Source organism: Podarcis liolepis (genome assembly GCF_965112155.1).
Source record: "Podarcis liolepis genome assembly, chromosome: 7".
NCBI classification, from domain to species: Eukaryota; Metazoa; Chordata; class Lepidosauria; order Squamata; family Lacertidae; genus Podarcis; species Podarcis liolepis.
Window position 1 is genome coordinate 23,661,920 of NC_139561.1, and position 23,417 is coordinate 23,685,336.

The 23,417-nt window shown below is 41.9% G+C and overlaps 1 protein-coding gene and 1 long non-coding RNA gene across 4 annotated transcripts in view; one reads left to right on the plus strand and one right to left on the minus strand.

The window, feature by feature from the left end:
- The window catches only part of SKI (SKI proto-oncogene), a 151,395-nt gene that overhangs the window by 67,491 nt on the left and 60,487 nt on the right, over window positions 1-23,417 (plus strand). The window lies entirely within an intron of this gene.
- Window positions 33-2,342, minus strand: LOC310711488. The gene is made up of 2 exons (XR_014528494.1): window positions 1,581-2,342; window positions 33-548 (listed from the first exon to the last, which is right to left on the minus strand). It is a non-coding gene; the product is annotated as an uncharacterized lncRNA (long non-coding RNA).

The following is a 23,417-nucleotide window of genomic DNA, read 5'->3' on the forward strand; positions in this document are numbered from 1 at the left end:
GGTGTCTGGACAGTGACAGTGATGTATAAATGTCAAGGAAAGCTGTTCTTTTATTTCCACACTTGCATCAATATGATGCCAACTCAAAAAAGGACAGGGAGTGCAAATTGTTAGGCTACTGCTGCATGGAAGGTGACGACTTCTCCTTCTAGTGTTGCAGCACCATATGTTTGGATGACCCTAGTGCACACATGTTCCCATAGTCCAGGGCCCACTGGTAAATTCCAGATAGTGGGATTCTAATTTAGCAAAACATGCAAATCTTTGATAACGCAGTGAGGTTTTTAGGACTAAATTACTGTACTAAGTTCCAAGACCTCAGCCCCCCAAAGGGTCTTACATATCACATAGATATGGAACCTGATTTCTACCCCATGTTGTCAAGTCCTCGGGGACAGAGATGACAATCTGTGGTGGAACATCTGATATGATGCATCTTTAGGTCAAGGGAGGAGTTTGTCATAGAGGAGAGTTCTGTGGACCACTGCTTAGCTTGAATGGACCATTTCAACTTCCTGTTCCAGTACTCATGGAGGTATGATATCTGTCTGTGAATCAGCAATACAAGCAGGCACTATGACAGAACAATTAATATGCCACCGAGAATCCCACCCCCCCAAGTAAAATAGAGCAAAACAGCCCTTTTAATTATAACGCCCTAGTAATATTGTTAATCTCTTATGCAGCATGTTAAAAACCCCTGGAATCATCATCATCCTTTGCAAGAAGAAGACCCCAGAACGCCTCTCCCTCTGTGCGTGTATCCAATTAGCAAATTGAGCCTGGCACCCAGAATCTTCTTCATTGACAATAGAGCAGGCACAGCTATCGAAGAAGTTTTATCACCCACTAGTGTATGCAGACCCATAAAAAATTCCAGTCCCTGAAACGGGGGCCAAGGCACAGTAGGCTTGGTTGGAGGGATTCAAGGAGGGGGCAAGGGTCACAGGTCAGGACCTTTCTACAGGATGAACAGAAGCGGCTTTGACTCGTTAGTGAAATGACCGTAATGGATGATGGGCTTAAAAAACAAGGTCTCTTGGGAGGGTAGAGAAGGCAAGAAACATAGAATCCCAAAGTGCCAGTATTTTAAGAAACACCCCCCCTTTCTTTCTTTCTTTTTTCATAAATAATGCTGATGTTCCAAGATTCACATGCATATGTGGTGTTGTGGACAGACAGAGTGTAGGGTTTGTAGTGTTCATGATTAACCACAAATAATTATTTTTTCCGCTTAAAATGACCCCAAGGCAGCTTTATAGAAAAAAATAGGCTCAAGTCACTCTGTCAACCCCAGAACAAATTGAGGGCCATTTCACATGATCATCTTTGAAGTAGAAGCAGGGAGCATATTCCTTTGGGTATTCACATGTTAAAGCAGTCCTGTGAAATGACTCCTTGTGATAAAACTGCTAGCCTGGGGTGAGGGTGGAGAAAGGCTTGAGGGAAGCTTTTGTGAGTGTTTCTTTTTCTTTTAAATAATGTGTAATAACTTTTTTGTTATGAATACAGCTTTGCACTTTCTTTTTAAAATAAACTTTTACTTTCTCTGTGAATAAACAACATATTGTGCTGATCACCTCAATAAATGTTGTCTTGAATTCACCCTGCTCTTTTCTGAGTTAGTTTGAAGAACAATACATGCACATATTATAGGTTCCACAGAATCTTTGGTCTGCCACAGCCTAAGATGCAGGGAAAGAATGTTAGATAGGAATGGCAAAAAAGTGTAAGAGGGTTGTGCTTTTTTTCTAGCCGCTAATGCTGGAAATCTTGTTGCTAGTCAGCTAAAATACCTAGACCACAGAGAGCTAGTCACATGTGAGTGTTTTATTACCATAGAATTAGCTACCTTTAAAAAAAATTAAATAGGCACTGCACTCCTTCTCTCTTTTTAATTTGTTCAAAGCCATACAAGGCCTTTTCAGCTTACCCGCTGAGTGTACATTTTGCTGTGCGTACCACAGCTGCCTGGTCATAGAAGGGAACCTTGAGAAAGGAGACTGTGTAGAGTTCTTTTCAAGGTTGCTTAATGATGTATTTCAAATACGAATGTGAAAAGGTGGTGGTGGGGAAAGTGAGAATGAACAGCACTTAGGATGGGCCACCCACCCCCATATGGTTGGGGAGAGGAGAATCGGTAAAAAGTGAGGTTTCAAATGCCACCCACAGCTGAGTCTCTCTGACCCCGGAAGGAAATGTATAACACCTTCTTCTCCTTCTCCTTCTTCTCTATCTCTGTGTCTGTTTTGTTTTTATTTTTTGCCTGTAGCTGTTTCATTGTGGAGGAGGGGAGGTAACATAGAAGTGAATTTAGAGAACCTGGTGATCATTCCTCTGCCCTTTCCCATGAGAATGGTATTACAGTATAAGAAGCAGGAGAGGAGGAAGTGGGGGGGAGGGGGAGAGGGAGGGAGAATAAATATGAATGATAAGAGATGGGTTGGAAGTGTTGCCTGATGGGCAGCACCCTTTCAGGTTTCTCTATCTCTCTGAGCTTGCATTAATTTTTAATCATTTCCTCCAGTTGGTATGTAACAATCATCTTTAGGTTGACTTTGTGCACTGGCTCCTGCGTTTGCTGGGTTTTTGTTTTTTGCCTGCAAGCTGAGTAGGGCTGGGTCTCTAAAATTAAAATGGGATGAGACTTGACCTTAACTTTTGGGTGAGATCCTGGCCTTGTGACACCAGTGTAAAATCAGATACCTTTTGCTTGGCTGGTCTCTCCCCAACCACCCAACCCCCCTTCACAAAACACCAGCTCCAGCCTCCTTGTGCTTCTAAGATTAATTTTCACATCTGGGCTGCAGATGCAAAGGCGAGGATCCGTTGTGGATAATTATGGAGTTGACGTCCTCTTCTCAAGCAGCTGCTGGCATTTTTATACATGGCGTGTCTGTTGCAGTTTCACCCGTAGGTTTAGGGGATTTGATTTGTACATCATCTCTCTAGTCACATAAATATTTGGGAGGATGTGTAATGTACCTAGCCTCTGTTTTTGTTTTTGAACCATCTAGTCCAGCATGGATCAGGCCAAAATCCCATGTAATCCAGCATTCTGCTGTCACAGTGGCCAATCAGATTCCCCAGTAGAACCCTTCAAACAGGACCTGAGTGTGACATCGCTCTCCCTACTTGTGACTCTTAGCAACTGGCATTCAGAGGCATACTGCCTCTGACAGTGGAGGTAGCACACACAATCTTGGCTAGTAGCCATTGATAGCCTTATTCCTTGTTAAATTGCCTAATAGCCATTCAAGTCGGTGGCCATCACTATGTTTTCTCGTAGCAAATTCCATGCTTTAATGATGCAGTGTGTGGAAGTACTTCCTCTTTTCTACTCTGAGTCTCCCACCATTCAGTTTAGCTGGATTTCCCTCATTGTTTGTTAGCAGGGAGAAACAAAACAGCCCAGATTGGTTTGTTCACAGTAAACCATTAACTACGGTTTATAGCAGTGGTGTCCAAACTGTTTTCAAAGAGGGCCAGATTGGATGACGTGAAGGGCCAAGAGGGCCAACCAAAGTTGTTGAGCTTTTTGGGGGGATTGAAGTTGTTGAGATCTTTTTAGGATTTTACCCCAGGAAATAAACTGCCACAGGTGCTGGATTAAACCGACCGGCAGACCGGATTAGGCCTCCGAAATGGACTTTGGACATGCCTGGTTTATAGTCATGTGGGAATTAGGCCACTGTCAAAATAAACTCCTTGCTGCCTCTAGAAATGTACAGTGCAACTGTGCTTGTGTTTAGACTGCCAGGTGCCCTGCAAGGTTGAATTTAGGATAGTTTTTATGATTCAGGGATGTTGGTTGGCAAATGTAGGGAAACCACTTGATCTGTCAGAATAACAAGGGCACCTTTGAAGAGTAAGGGCCCCTGCAGACATCCCTTTTTATTGTGCATTCATAACGACTTGTTCTCATCATGATGGTATTGGTTTGATTAGACACGATCCCCATTTTGAATACTGTTTTGCGTCTGCAGAAGTTTCAGGGCAGATGTACTTTGTATCCAATCACTTCATGTCCTGTAACTTCCTGCTGAAATCCTGTAACTTTTCAAACTGCAAATGTTCCAGGGTTTTTGTTGTTTGTTTCTGCCCTGCTTTCTCTCGTGCTGTACTGCAAAAGGGCCCTTTTGGGTGGCAGTAATGCTATGACACTGGGGGGGAGCACTGCTGAACAACTAAAAGCATAATGAAAATCCATTATAAATCCATTGCTAATGCATAATTATTGCGTCAGTGACATTTTGGAGAATAAGCCCCTCCCCAAAAAAATTCTAGAGGGACCCTAACAGATTTATTTGGGCAGTACTTTTTGTAGACTTGAGTCCTCTTCTAGCATCTGCTGAAGTGGACTCTAGTCTGTGAAATCTTACGCCATAAGAAATTTGTTGGTGCCCCAAGGCTCTCTTGTTGCTGCAACAGGCTCCTATGACTATCCCTTTCACAGATGGATGTGTGTTCACTGCTAGGAAAGTATTTAATGACAGGTGGCAACACTCAGGCTACTTCCAGTGGCTATAGTAGTGAGTGAGTGTGAGAAGAGGGGCTGCAGAGTCATATTCAGAGTAGTACTCATTGAAATTAATGGACATGACAAGCTTAGGCTCATTATTTTTAATTGATCTACTTTGAGTAGGACTTAGTTGTTTACAACCCTAGTTACTGATTTATAAGTGTTTTTTTTAAACAGCGTATACGATTAAAAGGGGGTGGGGAAGGTCTGATATGTGGTGTTTGCCTTTCTCAGTAGATAGTTGAGGAAAACCACACATGCCGAATTTAAAAAAAAATGCAGCAGAGTGCAGGTTTTTGCCATGTGCACACGCCTTTTCTAGATAAATGTCTTCCTGTGACTTTAAGAATGTCTGCAAAATGAGTCAGCTCAGCTACAGGAGGCGTCAGACAGGCCAGGCAGACTGAGGGAGATGGGTGGGGGAGGGTGATGGCGAGGGAGGAGGTGGAGGGAGTGCGCTCAGAGGACAGAACAGCCACAGTCTGGGCTCTCAGCCTCCTGGCTAGACTGTAGAAACTTCTAATGGAGCTCCTGAGCTCAGCTCTCCACCCTCCCCTTCCTGAAGCTTGGCTGGAGGGGAGGGGGGGGGAACCTGGCTGGCTTTTTTGTCATGCTCTTCCACTGCACAGTGACCTTGCCTGCAAATAGCACACAGGAATTCAGAAGGGGCGTCTTACACGTGGAGTATTGGTACAGGCAGAAAATGAGTGTCCACATGAATGAATGAATGAATGAATATATAAATAAATAAATCAAGAGTAGGAATCTCATTCTGTTGCAACCCAGTTTTTCGTTCTGTGCTGAAAAACATGGCTTGGTGTGCTGTTTTAATATAAATCAGAGAGAGCTTATTCTGTCCTCCCCCCCCCCCCACTTTCATTTTATATGATTGCTTCTGTTGCAGTCTCCAAACATTTTCATCAAGGTAGCAGGCAAGTGGGTATATTTTTTTTAGGAAGGTGCCCCTTTTGGGGGTGGGGGTGAACTATGTGGATAAACAAGGAAGAAATTATCCAGTTACTCTGAACTGTGTCTGTATCAATGTGACATAAGGAAATTAGCGATCACTCGGTGTGTAAAGTGTTCACATAAAGCAGAATTTAGACATTGAGTATTAAAAGGTGGACAAGTTGAAAATGTACATAGTGTGAAATGAGGAAATTAGAGATTTTTAAATGTTTTTACATAAACACTTAAGCAAAATTTTTAGTCTTGAAATATATGCATAGGGGACAAGTAGATATGGTTTTACGTTTTCTGCTTTAAAATATTTTAAATTTTCCCCTCCCTGGACAAGTTTTAAAAAATAATGATTTGACCTATTGCATTACAGGATTTCCTAACTTTTTAATTTAATTTAATTTAATTTTTAAAGAGTACTTCACTCTTGAGTTCAGGGTTACATTGGAGTTCCATTTCTGAAATCTTTTCACCCCTTTAAAATAACCTTTTCACAATAAACACTGTCCAGACATTATGCCCAAACAGGAAATATCATCTAGTGTTGGGGCATTGTGGCTGTATGTACCAGCCCAGACTTCTCAGATGTTGACCTTCTCATTCTCAGCAAGGAGACTGAAAGGGGATTATCATCATTCACTTGAATTCGAGTAGAAGCCTCTTTGCAATTGGTAACCCTGATAAAACAGGTCTCTTCATACCACAGAGGCGTCTTCACATATTCAAATGAACACAAACCTTCCCTGCTCAACACATGATGATGTTATTATTTGATCACCTTGTATACATCTCAAAATGATTTACAAAGGTATTAAAAACATCCAAAAATAGCTTTAAAAACAACTGAATATATATTTTTAAAAACAATACAAAGTGAACACCCAAGACAAAGACCCTTTCATCCAGCTGGAAAACTTGTACAAACAAAAAAGTCTTCAGTTGTTTCAGAAGTGCAGATAAGTGGGTGCCTGTCATGCTGTTGCACCAAACCGGGGCAACCACACTGAAGACCGTGCTCTAAATTACTGCGGAGTGAGCTTCTGATACTTTTGGACTTGAAAGAGAAACTCCCGCATAACACAATGACCTTCTGGGTATATAAGGGATAAGGTGGTCTCTCAGGTAACCTGGTCCTGAGTTGTATAGGGCTTTATTTGTTAGTACCAAAACCTTGAACTTGGCCCCAACATAGGTTGATATTTCCTTTTTCAGGCGTAACACCTGAACACACTTCTGTCAGATGACTCAAATAGCTACGGGGAGGGAGTAAACGTCGGTGTTATTGACTGTTCATCTCCTGCTTTCTTGCTGATTTTACAAACAAATTGGCTTCTTGTTACTGAATGCTGAAGTTAACCTTTAGCCAGTATACATTAAAAGGACAGATTCACAGAAGCAGGTTGTTCCACCTGCTTTCTTTCACTACCCTTTATTGTGTAATCTGTGACTGTGCCAGATGCTTCTTCAGACGTATATTAGAAATGTGTAATGTGTAAGAAAGGGAAAATTGATTATGCAGAAGTGGCTTTAATTAAAACTTGTTTTTCACGTCTGCTCTCCTTTGTTTATGTCTGTGTGGCAAGGCAACACCACTCCCTGTAGTGGGAACTTCTTGGAGAAGTTCAGCTGCTGGTGCAATCAAAGGTAATTTTGTTTGTGCAAGATATTTATCTTTGAAGCAATGGCCAAGAATAGGGGTTAAGGAGAGGACAGGAGGCAGAAAGCACAGTGCCTCCACCTGACTGTCAATCCTTATAACTTTTTAATGGCTTCCTAATGGAGTCCCATACCATTCTGTCTTGAGGTTTCCTGAAGTACATTGGTTACTACAGTTCTACAGTGACTTAAGGAATGAATGACAGCAAGCACTGATCCAAATAGTTGATGCATCAATTTGAGCATTTACCATCTAGGTAGCTGCCTAATTCAGCATCCCCTCACTTGTTTCTGCATGTGTTTCAGTTGGGCATCAACGCATATTCTACCCAAAGTGCAATTCTTCTGGGGGAGACTGGGACAATGTCCCAATTTGGGGATAGTGGTTTAGGTAATTAGAACTGTTCCCACATTACATTGGTAAAAGAAGTAACCCAACTCTATGAGTTATTGAGTGGCGTTCATACATCTTGTTGTTGGAAGCTAATGAGATGCAATCTTGCAATAATTTACCCTTGGCTACTAGGGGACTCTTGAGAGTGGCTAGGCTTTTGCAACACATGCTGAGTTGTTCAAGGCAACTGCTTATGATGGATTTAAAAATAATAATTGTAATTGATAGTGACAAAAATTACTGTTTCCAGGATAGCCCCAGTGTGAGATGTTAGCCACTCCAGGTCTACACTGACTGGGCAGTGGCTCTCCAGGAGTCCTTCCAGCTGTGCCTGAGGTTCTAGAGAATGAACATGATCTTATTTGCATGCAGATTCTGCCACTGAATTATGGATTTCCTGCCTACACTAGAGTTGTTTCAGCGAGGAATGTGCCAGTTTTCAAGGAAGGCGGCTCAGTTTTAGCTTTCAGGTGCAGGCTGTGACAACATAACCAAATTTTGTTGGTTTGGGCAATTCATGACACCCTTGAGTTGATAATTGAGGTTTCATTTTGTTTTGGGCAAAGCCGTAAATAAATACTAGGCAAATAACAGTTGGGAATGTCACCACCTAAAACATTCGGGACAAACATTTCTGCTCTTTCTCTGGGTTCTCCAGACTGCTTGGTAAATGCCAACCAGCAATATAGGAAGCCGCCTTATGTAGAGTCATGCCACTGGTCTATCTAGCTCTATATTGTCTACACTAGGAGCAGCTCTCCAGGGTTTCAGACTCAGAGGATATTCCCAGCACCACTTGGATATGCCAGGGATTGAATCTAGGACCTTCTGCATGCAAAGTGGGTGCTCTAACCACTGAGCTACGACCCTCCCCTTATGACATAGGAAGCTGCCTTATACTGAATCTGTCTAGCTCAGTATTGTCTGCATGCCAAGGTTCCATGAAGGGGTCTCTCCTGGCCCTACCTGGAGATGACAGGGATTGAACTTGGGACCTTCTGCATGTGAAGCATGCTCTATTGCTGAGCTATGGCACTTTTCCACCTGGGTAATGTTGTTTCAGCCTCACCAGGGAAATTTGAGAGGGCTTAGGACCTGTAATTTTGTGTGTGTGTGTGCAACAGATTCTCTTCTTGATTACCTCTTTTTGTTTCTCTTTAAATGCCCATTACCAAAATAACTTTTACAATGAATTTTTTGTCTTTTCTTCTAACCCCAATGGGTCATAGTGACTTTAAAACTGCTAGAAGTATATCCTAGTCAGTTCTGTCTAGACTATTTTTTGTCTTTTCTTCTAACCCCAATGGGTCATAGTGACTTTAAAACTGCTAGAAGTATATCCTAGTCAGTTCCGTCTAGACTATTTCATTATCTAATCTGATAATCACAACAAGGTGGAATGTCTGTGGAACTTTGTATCTCATTTTTACAGTTTCATAATTATCACTTCAAGATCACTGTCAAAGTACACCACCTATCTATATCCCTCATTGCAGCTACTTTGTGAGGTGGGTTCTTGTGCCCATTTTACATATGAGAAACTGAGCTTTACTTTAATGGTAATCTAAGACCACAGGCATGACTTTCAGGTGTGACTTTTACACCCCCAATGTACAACCTCTTACCTTTAACTTGCTCACTTATTAATTACTGAAACTAAGCTATATTAGTAATCCAGATAATTTTGTAATGGTATAGAAATGCAAAAGGAATGCCACGTGTCAGAATGAATGCAACATGTATATTTGGAAAAAGTAACCCTGGATGGTTAATTCCAGTCAAAGGCAACTATAGGGTTGCGGCGCTCATCTCGCTTCAGGCCGAGGGAGCCAGCATTTGTCCACAGACAGCTTTCCAGGTCATGTGGCCTGCATGACTAAACTGCTTCTGGCGCAACAGAACACCATGACAGAAGCCAGAGCACAAGGAAACACTGTTTACCTTCCTGCCACAGCGGTACCTATTTATCTACTTGCATTAGTGTGCTTTCGAACTGTAGGTTGGCAGAAACTGGGACAGAGCAATGGGAGCTCACCACTGTCATGCAGATTCGAACCGCCGACCTTCTGAATGTGGCTGTAGCAAGTTCAGTGAAATCTGTGTCTATTTCCTAAGGTCCCTAGTGGTGTTGTCTATAACACCACAAGTTCTTTTTGAGATTTTAACACCAGCCCAAGCTAGGATGGGTCTAGCAGGGTGCAATAATCTATTCTTTTAAACCCACACACCCATGAATTTAGTGTAGGGCAGGGTGGAAAGAGGCAAGAGAGGGTACCAACACAGGTTAAAGATCTTGGCACGTGTGGAATGCAGGGGTTATCTGACCCCCTGCAAAACCTCTGTGCAAATGAACTCTTAGACTAACCTTGGAGAATTTATGAACCGATATCTGTGAATAGCGGTATCTGAAAAGCAATTTTGTCTTGATAAATGAGGGGCGGGTGCACAACCAGGTCTGGGTGGAATCGCTCAGTGATGACAAAGCCTGGAAAGATTTATTTAGGCAAGTTGCAGTAATGATTTATTATGATAATGGTCATCTACACATTCAGAATAGGTTCTCTTATGCATGCGGAGGAATTTGGGTGTACAGTAGACGATTCCTTCCCTCACTACAATTTAATTCAGAAATATTTGCCTTTGTGGGGGTGGGGAGAAGGGAAGGTCTCCCACCTTGTCAGCTTTCTTTTCAACTCCCTGTATGTACATATCCACCAGAAGGAAGGAAAATGGTAAAGGGAATAAATTATTAGATCTGTAGAAAACTGTACCAGTTTCAAATGAAAAATGGCACATCGTTCACTCTAGGAACAGCCAAGCATCCTCTACTTGAATTTGGGCCATTTAAAAAGTGTTTTGGGAAGAGGGAGTGGAAGAAGCAGAGAGGCTTGATGATTATATGCAGATTTCTTTTCTGAGCCTAGTTTTATTTTAGAAAGTTTTCGAGTATTATCAAAGTTGATTAAGAAATGTGCCTTGTTTTCCTTAAAAATAGGAGGCCATCTAATCTATATACCTACCTATCAGGCTGTCTTGCCAGCCAGCCATCAGCATCTCTTTTTGAGTAACAAGCTATCATCTTCCACAGTTGTTACCTTTTTGACAATACCATTTCCTTGAGAGGGCATCTAAAAGAAGCCGTACTGAGTACTCACTTACAAAAGGTTACATTGAACCAAGTCTCCTTAAGTGACATAATGAATATGAATACTGGGAGTAGGAAGCGTGCAAACAGTCATGTTTCGCAGAATCCTTGCTCAGTTCAAATGGAAAGATGGCAGAACCTGAGGGTTGTGTATGTATAGATCAAGCTAACTAACATGGGAATCGACCTTATACCAGGTTAGATATATGGATGTTAAACAGCTTAGGGGACAGAGTGGTACACTGTAGCGCTTCACAGCATAACTTCCATGAGACTCTCATGGTCCTATTTTCTGGAACCAACTCTTCAAGTAAGAGGGGAACCACCAAAGTATTGTTCCTCTAACTCCCAACTCACAGAGACATGCTAGTAAGGTACAGTTACTCCTCAAAGGGCCATACCTCTGTGGTATAGTTCACAGAGTAAAGGGGCATTAGAAAAGTTCTGGTGGCAAAATCTGTCCCTTTTCAATTCATGGTAGGGAGTTTTTTTATTCTGTTTTGCTGAAAACAATCTTGCCTCCTCCAGTTTCCGTGCCACCCAGTTCAGAAAAATCCAGCATAAAGGGAAAGAAGATTCCTTAAACTGCAGTTCATGACCTTCCTTTTCTGTTTTTAGCTAACTACGGGTGCTTTTCATTGCTGAAAAGTATACAGTGGTACCTCGGGTTAAGAACTTAATTTGTTCTGGAGGTCCGTTCTTAACCTGAAACTGTTCTTAACCTGAGGTACCACTTTAGCTAATGGCGCCTCCCACTGCTGCCGCACGATTTCTGTTATCATCCTGAAGCAAAGTTCTTAACCCGAGGTACTATTTCTGGGTTAGCGGAGTCTGTAACCTGAAGCGTCAGTAACCCGAGGTACCACTGTATGGAGAAAGCAAAAGTTGCCTCTATGCTTGCAGTTGTGTTTGGCCCTGTTGTGGGATGGACCACCCCAGGACTCACCCAACTATAGAATGTATCTGAGCACTGATCCAGATACTCATATCGTGGAACAACATCTGATTTGGTGTAAAGCTGCCCATCTAGCCTAGTATGGTCTATTCTGACAGGCAGCAGCTCTCAGGGATCTCAGTGAGAGAAGGATCTTTCTGATCGCTTCTGCAGGTGCTAGGGATTGAACCTGAGATGCAGAGCAGGGGCACTTCTCGCTGAGCTATGCAGAGTGCTAATTGTGTCAGTTAATTGTATGCTTGGATGATTGTGGATTTTTTGAGCATGTAGCTCAGGGAAGGAAAAAAGAAAAGCCTTGTAACTCAGTCACAGGCAGGGATTTTACTTTTTTCCTACCTTTTCTTGATCATATCAACCCCGGCTTCTCAGAATCTGGGCATTAGAACCCTGATGAGAGTGAAAGAAGAATATTCTAAGCCTCAGACAAGCAGTGGCACGTACCATCTGCCCAGAGGGACCTATCCTTTGCTTCCCTTCCCATCTGCTGTCTCCGAAAAGCACTAATGGTTCTCAGACTTCAGTGAACAAAGAAGGGAATAATATCTTGGCAGCCCTGACCTTGTTTTTCTTAGCGTGCTTTTCTCTCTCCCCCCAACACTGAGTTAGAGCGTTGGAAAATCGGGAAGACCAGAATAACTTAACCTGTCTTTCGTGTTCTGATAGTTCCAGAGTTGGACTCCAAACCAGGGTTCAGATCTCCCACTCAGCCTTGAAGCCTAACCTATTTTGCAGCACAATTGTGAGGATAAATTAGAGGGTAGCAGGGAAGAGCTCATTGGAAGAATGCAATGCGATGCATCGTAAATGTAACAAATAAAAGAGAAATAGTGCAAAACCACAGGGGTCGTTGCAGAATGACACTAAACAATATAACTGGGCATTTGAGAGTAGTGCTAATATCTGGGTGGTTATGGAAGTGATCTCTGCCCAGATGCCATGCCATGGCTATGAGTCTTAACCTCAGCTGCAGCTTCTCTTGCCCTCTCCCCGCCCGTTTCCACATGTTTCTCTGTGCCTTGTATTTTGTATATTTTGCTCTCTTTGCGAAAGGCTTTTGGAAGCAAAGGAGTACAACTTTCACAGAAAGGAAGGTGGTGCAGGGAGTGGGGGACCAAGCAAGGATAAATCCATATGGTTTTTGGTCAGTCATGATGGAATGCTTCTGTGTTAATCGCAGCTCTTTTGGTTTTCTGTCAATGTAGATCTCCCCACTCCCCATCCCCCAGCACTTTGGGGAGGTTGGGGGGGGGGTTGTGCCTCTACCTTAATTGTCTCTTGATGAGAAAACCAAGCGGCTCAGCACCTCCAGGCTTTTTGCCACATTCTAGATCCTTCTCTGTACTTTTTCTTCCTCTCCCCCCCTTCCCTCTTCAGTGTTTGTGGAGCTGGAGACTGGCAAAGGTTTGCTGTTTTGTCGGTTTCTATGGAGCAGAGAAAACATAAGTCAGCCAGGCCTAGAAGATTTTTTTTTTAATGAAGGCAGAAAAAAGGGGGGTGGAGAAATATGATCCCACTGTACTCTACAGCCCAAATGTGGATTCCTTCTTCTTCAATTGACGGGAAAAGCATTTCCCTGTCTTTTCTCTCTCCCACACCCTTGCAGATAGAGTTGCCCAGTCCAGATGCTGAAAGTAATTTAGAAGGTGTGTGTGGGGTTTTTTAAAAAAAAAATAACTCAAAGGAGAAATTCCACAAGAGGTAGCTTCCTTCTCCATAGCACCAGTGTAATGGTGGGTAGGGACACACACAGCTGGTGAAACTGTAAGTTTTCTTTCTGTGTATCTCCTACAACAGAGGAGCCTGGACAGGGTCTGGTTGGTGAACTATAGTTGCAGACCCTGGAGAGGTAGCAACATGCATAATCTAAAAGGGAAAGGTTTCTTTTCTTCTTTTTAAATGTATTTTTATTAAAGAATTCTTGGTTTACAAAAGTATGTGTAATGTCTTTTTTTTCAAGTTACATTTTCTACAGATCAGTTTCATTTGTTGAGACATTAGTGTTACATTAGGAAGAAAAGGGGGAAAGAGGGAGGGATGGTGATGGGGTCGGGTGGCAACGTTTCTATTTTGCTTAATGTATGTGTGGGGTATTGTGTCAGAGTCGCTTGTGCAGGTTCTCTTTGCTATTCGCTTGTATTCCTTTGGTGGTGAGAGAGGTTGGGTTTGGCCTAGGGTGTGGTTGTTCGTTTGTGATTGGCTGTGGTGAAAAAGGGAAAGGTTTCTTGCAAGAATCTTGAGATTACAAACTTTCCCCTTTTCTCCTTCCATCTCACTCTTTTAGAATAGACAATCTCAGCTTGAAAAAACGATATCTTGCTGCAGCTGTTAAAACTTCTTATCTTCAAAATGTGTCTATTCAATTCTTTGCAAGTTCTGTTGGTTTGTAGAATTTGCCATCCCCCCTCCCTCTTGTGCCTTTGGGCAGTTATCCAACAGGAGTTCAGCTCTCCACGCCCTTATTTTGCTCACAACTCCAAACTTGAAGCTATTCCAGTGAAAGCCAGGATTTTATTCCTGAAACGTTTCAGAACCTTTGTAAAAAGAGTCTAACAGAACTGGAACTAAACCCTAAACCAGATATGTTGCCAGATATTAGGCTTCATTATAATTCCAAAATGTTGGCTGAAGTGCTCACTTCCTCTGGTTCCCCCTCCCCCCCTTTAAATTGAGCCTACAGCTTGTGACCTTGTTATGGCTTTCTTGGGCAGAAACCAGGGAAAATTCTGTGGTTAAAGCCATTTTATGTTTTTTCCTTGCTCTAGTGAAACTGGAAATGGATTAGAAAGAAAGAGAGAAAGAGGAAGAGAGAAGAGCAAAACCTTTCTGTAGGAAGGTAGTGAGATTTGCACAGCAGTCTTTTCACTTGTTTCTTCTTACGAGGATTTCCCTCATTTTTAAATTCACTTCCCATGGAAAAATCATTAACCCATGTTCCACAAGGTAGAGGGGGTGGGTGGGAAGTGGCGCTTTCCCCATCTGCCTCTTGGTTCTCTCCCCAGGCCACACTTTTCATTAGCCCTATTTCATACCCACTTTAAGAGTTTCTACATGGCCAGAATGTGCCCCTGAACTCTGTTAATGCCTCTTTAGTCTGAGGGCTACATTCCTACTGGGACACCCTTCTTAGGGCCACATACCATTAGTGGAAGAAGCTGTATACAAAAGTGGGCAGAGCAATGGATGTAAAATTTATCCGTTATATTGTAGGCCAGTTTCTACTCACACTCACACATCCCTCTTTATCCTCCACCCAGACAAGCAAGAGGCATTATCAGAGTTCAAGGATACATTCTACCAAGGCAAAAAACACTTGGTGTAGGAGCAGGGCTTATGATGGGTGTGACCTGGGGAAAGTTCTGAGAGCCAGACAGAGAGGCTTTAAAACACTGAAGTGATAATCTTGGGCATCCAAGATAACAAGGCCATGATTAAGATGTTTGTTTAACATAAGATCATAAGAAGGCCCATCTAGCCCAGAATCCTGTTTTCATAGTCGCCAACCAGATGCCCAAGTCAGAAAGCAGGACCTGAACACAAGAACACTCTCCCCACATCCACCGTGGGTATTAGTCATTAATAGCTTTCTTTTCCATTAATTTGTCGAATGCACTTTTAAAGCCAAGCAAGTTGGTGGCCATCACTATACCTTCCACAGTTTTAACTATGTGCTGTGTAAAGCCGTCTTCCCTTTTGTATGTCCTGAATCTTCCAACATCCAGCTTCATTGGATGACCCTGAAGTCTAGTGTTATTGGAGGGAGGGACTTCTCTTTGCCCACTTCCTCCAAACCATGCATAATTTTATACACCTCTATCATGTTTCCTCTTAGTCACCTTTTCTCTGAACTAAAAAGCTTCAAATGTTGTAACTTTTCCACATCGCTCCATTCCCCTTGGTGGTTTTCACTTCTCTTTTTCTGAACAGTGGTCCTCTATTGATGCAGTAGACTCTGTTTGAAGAACAGTTTTCTTCCCTAGCCAGATGTTCTGGTTGTACAAAAGAAAGCACAGGTGCAGTATGACTATTGTGGCAACTTTTAAAAAGTCCCTGATCTAAATCCTACCTAAGGAACGTTCAATAATATTATGCTCATTAGAAAAAGAATAAGTCACCAGAAGTCTGTAATAAATTATTTCCTTTTAATTGTTCTCCAAGTCCAACATGAAGGAATGCCATTCTATTCTGGCAAGAATATTTTCACCTGCTGCCCCTGAAGTCAGACCACAGTGGGTACATTCAAATTCTATACACAGGGCAAAAGTCAGAGCTGATATGTCTTTTGAAAGTTAAATGTCCAATTTTTGTAAGGGCACAAGGGCAGCACCTCACTGAGCTGTTCACTTTCACCTGCACTGTTCTGTCCCAGAGTAGAAAATACCAACAACATAGATGTAAAAATCCTTTGAAAAGAAAATCCCATGGGCCTCATAAAATGAAGGCATCTCTTCTCATTGCCTGAAGCAATCCAAATATATTTGCTTCTTCAGCTTGCATTTAGCATGTAGTGTCCTTCAAAGTGTCTTTCTTTGTTTTCAGAGAAAAACCAATAATGCATGTGTCTTGTAAATCAGGGGCAAGGAACCCCATTCAGCCAAGGGCGGCATTCTATGATGGGGAACCTGGGGGTGGGGGCAATATGTCAGTGGTGGGTGGGTGGGGCCAGAGTCGAAGGGGCCAGAGCACCAGATGTGACTTTTGCCTTTGTATATTAGGTTATATTCCCAGCACAAAAGTCATTAAAAAATGTGAGCATATACCCCAACTAGGCAAAGCAGTGCATGTTGGATGTGGACTGAGACAGGCAAGGGTTGTGGCCTGAACAGAATTCCAGGGGCCAGATAGAAGGCCTGGGGGCTGATTCTGTTCTGTCATAGCAATCAAATCTAGCCTGTTTCATACTTATTTGACTAATTTCACAGTCTAAGTGTGCTATCTTAAGGTATTGTAAATGCTGTTTCATAGGAACATTTAGGAAATGTCTCTGCCCTCTCAAGTCTTCTTCAGTGTGTTTGTTTGTTTGTTTGTTTGTTTGTTTGTGACCTCAGCTTCCTATTGCTGTACATTTCAGATGCAGCATGCAAAGTTGCACCGTTTCAAATACGTTGCTACATATAAGACAAGGACCATGAGTGCTGGAGTGGTAGAAGTGCTAACACATGCCCTTTAGAGGCAGCTGAAATAATAGTAACAGCAGCAATGAATTATTATTAATAGTTGTGAATTTTATTTCATTTATGAATTACTTTCCGTGAAGCATCTCAAAGTGATTTCACAGTACAGTACAGTACGGTACATTACAGTAAATAAATAAATAAACAAACAATTGCATATTCAAAAACCATTTCAACCCTTGACACCTTTTGAGATTTGCTGCAGTGATCATGAAATTTGAACACAGATGGAAGTTTTGGTTAGCATTAAGTGTATGAATTTCAAATCATTGTGTGAAATGTTCTGTTTCCCCACAAAATGGCTGCATGCTCAGAATTTCTTTTGAAGAAATCCTCACCTGTTCATCGTATAAAGGCAAATACTTTTATAGCACATTAGAGACTAATTTTGTGTGTGTGTGTTGAATGGCAGAATGTTTCTTGGACTAGATGCATTAAGGGTTACCTTTGGTAGACAGGTATACATACAGATGGATTTAGAGGTGGGGGTGTAAATAATGACATCAGGTGGAAATAAAATGCAGAAAAAAGAGTTGCGATCTGGATTCAATTAAAGTTTGAATGTATGCAAAATGAGCCCAATGGTCATTCACAGTAATTACCTCTTATGGGACAAGAAACTATTGTCATAGTTCAAGTCCGGATGAATAGAATCAAACTTAATTATCAGTCCTAATTAACCTATTTCATGGGGGAGTTTCCCTTGGGGATTATAAATTGTATGACATCTTCAGAAGATAACCACATGGTCAGGATAAGTAGCAGTTTTTTGCTAGTGTGGTTTTCTACCCACAAGTGACTATCTGGCCTGTGATGGTCATGAATAGAGTCAAATGAATGGACTGGCGAGTTTTTCACATCCAGCTTTTAACAGAGAATGTATATCTAGGGGCTTGAAAGACTGCTTGACCAATGTAGATAAACCATTTTATACAGTGAGAAATTACCCGGGAATAGAAAATTTCAGATGTGGGAACCATGGACTGACTCCTTCAATAGGTACGTAGGGAAAAGTGGGGTGGAATTTGGGGCTGGTGGGCATTGCAAGGCAATGTATCTTCTGGACCATTTCCACCCTAAAAAGTATTCTCAGCTCCCTTTAGTAAACAGTGGCCTCAGTTGGCAGTTAAACAGTACAAGAGTTTATTTTTATTTCTTGGAATTCAGTAGACCTGAAATGGCTGTTAAATGTTAACTTTCAAAAGACACACACATCAGCATTCTCAGCCACAGTGAAAGTGAAGGTGGGGACAAAGTAGGCTGGAGAATTAGAGGAGTTGTAGATTTTTGTTTTGTTTCAGATGCTTCCAGAACATACTTGCTGTTCCAGCCACCTGTTTCTAAATAAATTATGCACCTTGTGAAGGGTGTGTTTGTGCCTTTTTGTGATGGAGTCCACCCTTGTGGTAGCTCCTTTTCTTTGTCAGATAGTGATCCCCTGTCACTACTTTCCTAAACCTCTTCTTGAAAACCCGCTCAGTGGTCTTTCATGGAGACATTTAATAGAATATATAGACAGGGTGGCTAATCTGCAACTTAGAGACAGTGATTTCTACTGGATTTGGGGGGCTTTTCACTGCCCAGTAACTGTTGAGCAAAGGGGGAGGGGTAATGTGAAGAAATTATAGCACTTCTTAGAGAGAAGAGGTGGAAATCTCCCCCTCTCATCTTTGGGGCATGCTGGTTAAGGCTGGTATGAGTTGGAGTGCCAAACAAAAAAATAAATAAATGGGGGGGGGCATGTTTACTACCTCTGCAAATTCAGTTTATTGACACACAGCAGCACTTTCCCCCTCTAAGACAGAGACCTTGTGCTCCATTTTGTAAGTCATTTGAAAATATTCACACATATGTAAGCAAGCAAGGATAATTTGTTACATTGCCCTTGTAAAGGTTATGGTAAAGCCTAATGAGTTAGCTTACTGGTTTTTCTTAACCTAAAATATGCCCATGTTGAAAGTGCTGCGTCTGACAGTGAAAGGTCTTATTATTGTCTTTGGGGACATATTGCCTTTCTAGGAACTTTATGGAGCAAGGACTCTCTCCTTTATTTTTATTTTATTTTTAATTGCTATTACTCAAGGCTTACACTCCAACCCACTGGATATAATAGGAGGAATCCGGTTGGTGTCAAAATGGAATCCACAAAGCCACACTCTTGAGTTCTTAGAAGCAGGGTTCCAATGAAATCTTTACATGTTTGGTATCACATTGTTAAAAGTGTTGGGTATCTAGTGATTTTTGGCCAAAAATAGCATAACTACTTTGCCAGTACATTGTCCAAGTGAATGTTAATATGCACATGATTTTCTTTCTTTCTTTTAAATCAAACAGCAATATTAATGTGGACGTGTCTGTGTGGTCTCCTGATTATGCATGCTTCCTGGGATAATGCTAGCTTTGATGTTTTTGCATGTGCTTTTTGAGCCTCCAAGGAACTTGCATCACCCAGAGACCTAAAATTAGGATGAAAGTCTGTGGATGCAACCTTTGGGGTGATTTATATACACACATGTGGCCAGTGGTCCTAAGCGTTTGCCACAAAGCCAAGTGGCAGGTATAGTACTTGTAGTCTAGATACAGCAGTTTAATTACCATAAACCTCCAAATAAATTAAGTTGCTTCAAGGAAAGAACATAGTGAGCCAGTTTGGATGATCAGATCTCAGTTTGATAAATATGCACTGTGATTAGAAACCTCTAATAGGGTTGTATCCGATTCTTGTCCTGTACAGAGCAGACCCATTGAAATTAATGGATGTGACTAACTTAGGTCAATGGGTCTAGTCTTGAGTAAAACTTAGTTAGATGCAACCTATAATTCTCCCATTTCATCCAGCCTGGGAAACTATAGTTACCAGCTTTGTCACAAGCCAGGATCATAGAATCATAGAGTTGGAAGGGACCTGAAGGGTCATTAATCCAACCCCCTGTAATGCAGGAATCTTTGGCCCAACATGAGACCACCTTCAAATAACTTAAACCACCATCAGATAAGTTAACTGTATCTTGGCTTGCACCTAAGCTGATAATGGGTGTGGGGGGTTTTAAACTTCCTGGTTTGTTTACTTTTGTGCCTGAAGTGGTTGCATGTACTAGCGAAAGGCTTGTGCTTTTTGGGGAGGGTACAGGGAAAGCATTGTCATTGCTAGTGATTCAGAAAGGGGCAAACACAACTGGTTTTCCACGACCATGATGAAAGCCAATTAGTACAAGCATGAGCTGGACTAATCTCAGAAACAAACTCTTCCCACTTTGAAGAACACGCAGAAACTGCTTTATCAGCTGTGCATAACTGCTCCACCGTCTCTCCAGAATGGCTTCCCAGAAATTTGTGTATTAAGTGGCAAGTAGTGGCCTCTTTGATCGCCTGGACCAAGGGCATGGGGGGGGGGACTGTGGCCCTCCAGATGCCCTTGGACTCCAGCTCCCACCAGCACCTGCCAGGTTTGCTCCAAAGAAGAAACAAGGCTCTTAGCAGCAACTGTCCCCTGGTCCATTTTAAACGCTGTTGTGCAGATAAAGGAAGGACGACTTCTAAGTACAGCATGGGAGCCACTATTCCAAAATACCAAGTGAGCACATTCTCTTCTGAGACATGACTCAATAACTGAGATAAACAAAAGGAGGGAAAGGGTGAGGGAGGGCAGGAGTTAGACAGTAAGTCGGCGCGGTTACAAAGGTCATAGTTGTGCAACCTTGAAGGTACTAAATATATGCTGTATTTAGAAATAAATAACATCAGCTGTTTCGTGCCTAATGATACAGTCTTTGCTTCAGAGGCATGATTTAAAGGAGGATGGGGTGAGGTTTTGAAGGAGTATGGAGTTAGTTCAGGGTGCTTTGCTTTGTGTGCTTTATAGAACTGGAAGTCGGAGGACAGGAGCCCAGGCACTTTGCCCATGCCCAGTAATTAAATATGGCACAAATAAATAAAAGGAAGAAAGGGGAGAGAAAAGAGGCCCCTGGGTCACCCCCTTTTACCAGTTAAAAAGAGCGATATATTCTCTTTTTGGCTTCAAGGACAAAAACTGTGGTTCAGGTTAGACTAGAGAACTGTGGACACAACTGGTCATGTATTTGCAGCCAGTTCAATCACCAGGTAGAAATGTAAGCATTGCTAATTGCTTTGCATCAGGGCAACTGCAGGAAGAAGGAGAGTTGCTGCAACCGTACCCTCAGAATAGTTTACAGTTTCAGTAGTTCTGAGGAGCCATCAGATCCAGTCACCTCTCTTGTCTTTCAGACATACCCGCTGCCCCCCAAATCACCCTCAGGGCTACAGGAACAGAGCCAAGCAGAAGCTTCAATGCTGTCCTAGCTATATGGGAGGTTACTTGGGAGGCTCATGTAAGAACTTGCCTAGATCAGGGTCTGGCTGAGGGCCAGGAAGGGTTGGAGTTCAGCTCTCCTATATAAGCTCTCAGTCCGAGCCACTTGAACTGCTGAAGTAATAATTTGTAATTTGCAAGCCTTAGGCTTCCAAATTTAGCTTTTCTGGACTGAGGGAAACAAATGGGGGTGAACTGATTTGACGGGCTAGCTCAGTTGGCAGAACATGAGACTTACTAATCTTAGAGTTGTGGGTTTGAGCCCCATGTTGGGCAAAAGATTCCCACATTGCAAAGGGTTGAACTAGATGACCTTCACGGTTCCGTCTAACTATATAGTTCTCTGATTCTGTATGCTCTTCAAAGAATGTAAATTTGAAAAAGCTGCAGTGTATTTCAGAGCTCTGCAAGGCTGTTGATACCAATCAGAAATGTGTGGATCAGTTCTGCTGTGCTGTCAAAATCTCAACATTTTGCACCAATCTGTGTGAATGCCCCTGTGTTTAACGATTCTCCTTTGTTTTTCTTGATGCTGAAAGCTGGATTTATCATCTGGCTTTGGTCTCAAGGCTGTTTCTCCACTGATCCTGTCTGTACCCCCTCCTCCAACTCTTTTTGGAACAATCAACAATTTAGTCTAAAATCATACTGGATGTTTGGGCTGCAAAGCTTAGTTTATTTTGTCCCTCTTTTCAAGGACTTAAGATGTTGCTGCAGGCAGCAGTTAGTCTAGAGAAAGCGGGCTAATGGCTAGTCCGTGATGTTTGTACTTTATAAAATATTGTTTTCGAAGCTTGTTCCCTTGGCTCTGACGCCAGCCAGCCCTGTGAACTTGAGCAGTGATGTTTGATCAAGCTGACTCATTGCTATCAACCTCTGTTTCCTTGTATGTAAAACAGGATTAATAGAAAGATGTATTGGTTTCCAGATGTTACAAAGAGCTAAGTACCATTGCTCAAATATTTTATGTGTTAAATCCTTGCAGTTGTGGGAGAGCATTCTGATAGGTTGTTTTTTTTATTTTATTGGAATACCATGTGCAAAAGGGACAAGAGAGACAGCCAGCTTTATAAGTGTCAGCTTCCCCTGTTTTGACACTGGATTTCATGGAGGTACTTTTGATGTATTCTTCTTAGCCATAATGATTTTTGTTTTGTCTAACAGATTCATCTTTAGCTCACTGCTTTAATTTCCAAGGGCTTTCAAGCCCTTACCTTGAAAAGGCTATTGGTGAAACAGAAATGTCTGAAGGAAGGAGTGACTTCAAATATTTTTTGGAGAGGAGCATAGTGGATATTTTGATAGTACTGTAGCAGCAAAGGCAGATTTCTCCCCTTCTGCCACTTCACAAACATTACATTTGTCATAGCAATAATGACAAGTATTCTAAGGTGTGGGTTCTCTGTTGCATTTACGTTTTGTAGTGCTTTGTGGCAAAGTGTGGGGGCTGTTACTGTCAAGAAACAGTACTTTGCCAATAGACAAAACTAAAGAGCAATGTTTAAGTAATAACAAGCAAGTTTGCAGAAAAGCTAGCCCATTATATGGAGAGCAAGGAAGGTTTTAAACTGTTGCCTAGAGAGGCAAAGGGTCTAGTGGGCTTTCTTAATACATATCACAGCACATTCCTTGGAAGGCCTTGGGATTATAGACTGGATGCTTTCCAAAAACTTAAAAGAAATTTTAAAAAATTCTTTCCCTCATGTAAAGAATGTGTGTTTTGAAAGTAGAGGAACTGAGTCAAAGTTTGCTTCTCTGCACAATTACTAGCATGGGAGATGTGTGCGGCATTCTGAATTTATAAATAAGACTTAAGTGGTTCTTAGGGAATTGTCCTCCCCTCCCAAAAAAACCCCCGTTAGAACATTTGGCATATTTAGCTGAATAAATGGATAAACTAAATGGAAAATACAGCTTTTAAATACTTCTGTAGGTGCAAACCCTTTGTGGCTTACAAAATAAATGTTTGTCTTTTTTGCAAATATCAGTCCAAAGCTGCTTATTTTGGAAAAATAGTGGCACTCTCCATTTTGCCTGTTTAATGAATAGTTTATAAAATTTACATTCCTTTAGAAATGGGGTATGCTTCTCATTACTATTTACTCTTGTGTTCTTGACTGACTGTTCATGCTATAGATGCAAAACCACTTGCATGTTCACCTTAAGAACGTAACATGCAATGTGGAAAATATACTGCCCTTGAGATCTTGTTGGACTTCACTTCCTATCAGCCATAGCCAGGGATGATGACAGCAACATCTGGAAGGCCACAGCCTCTCCCCCC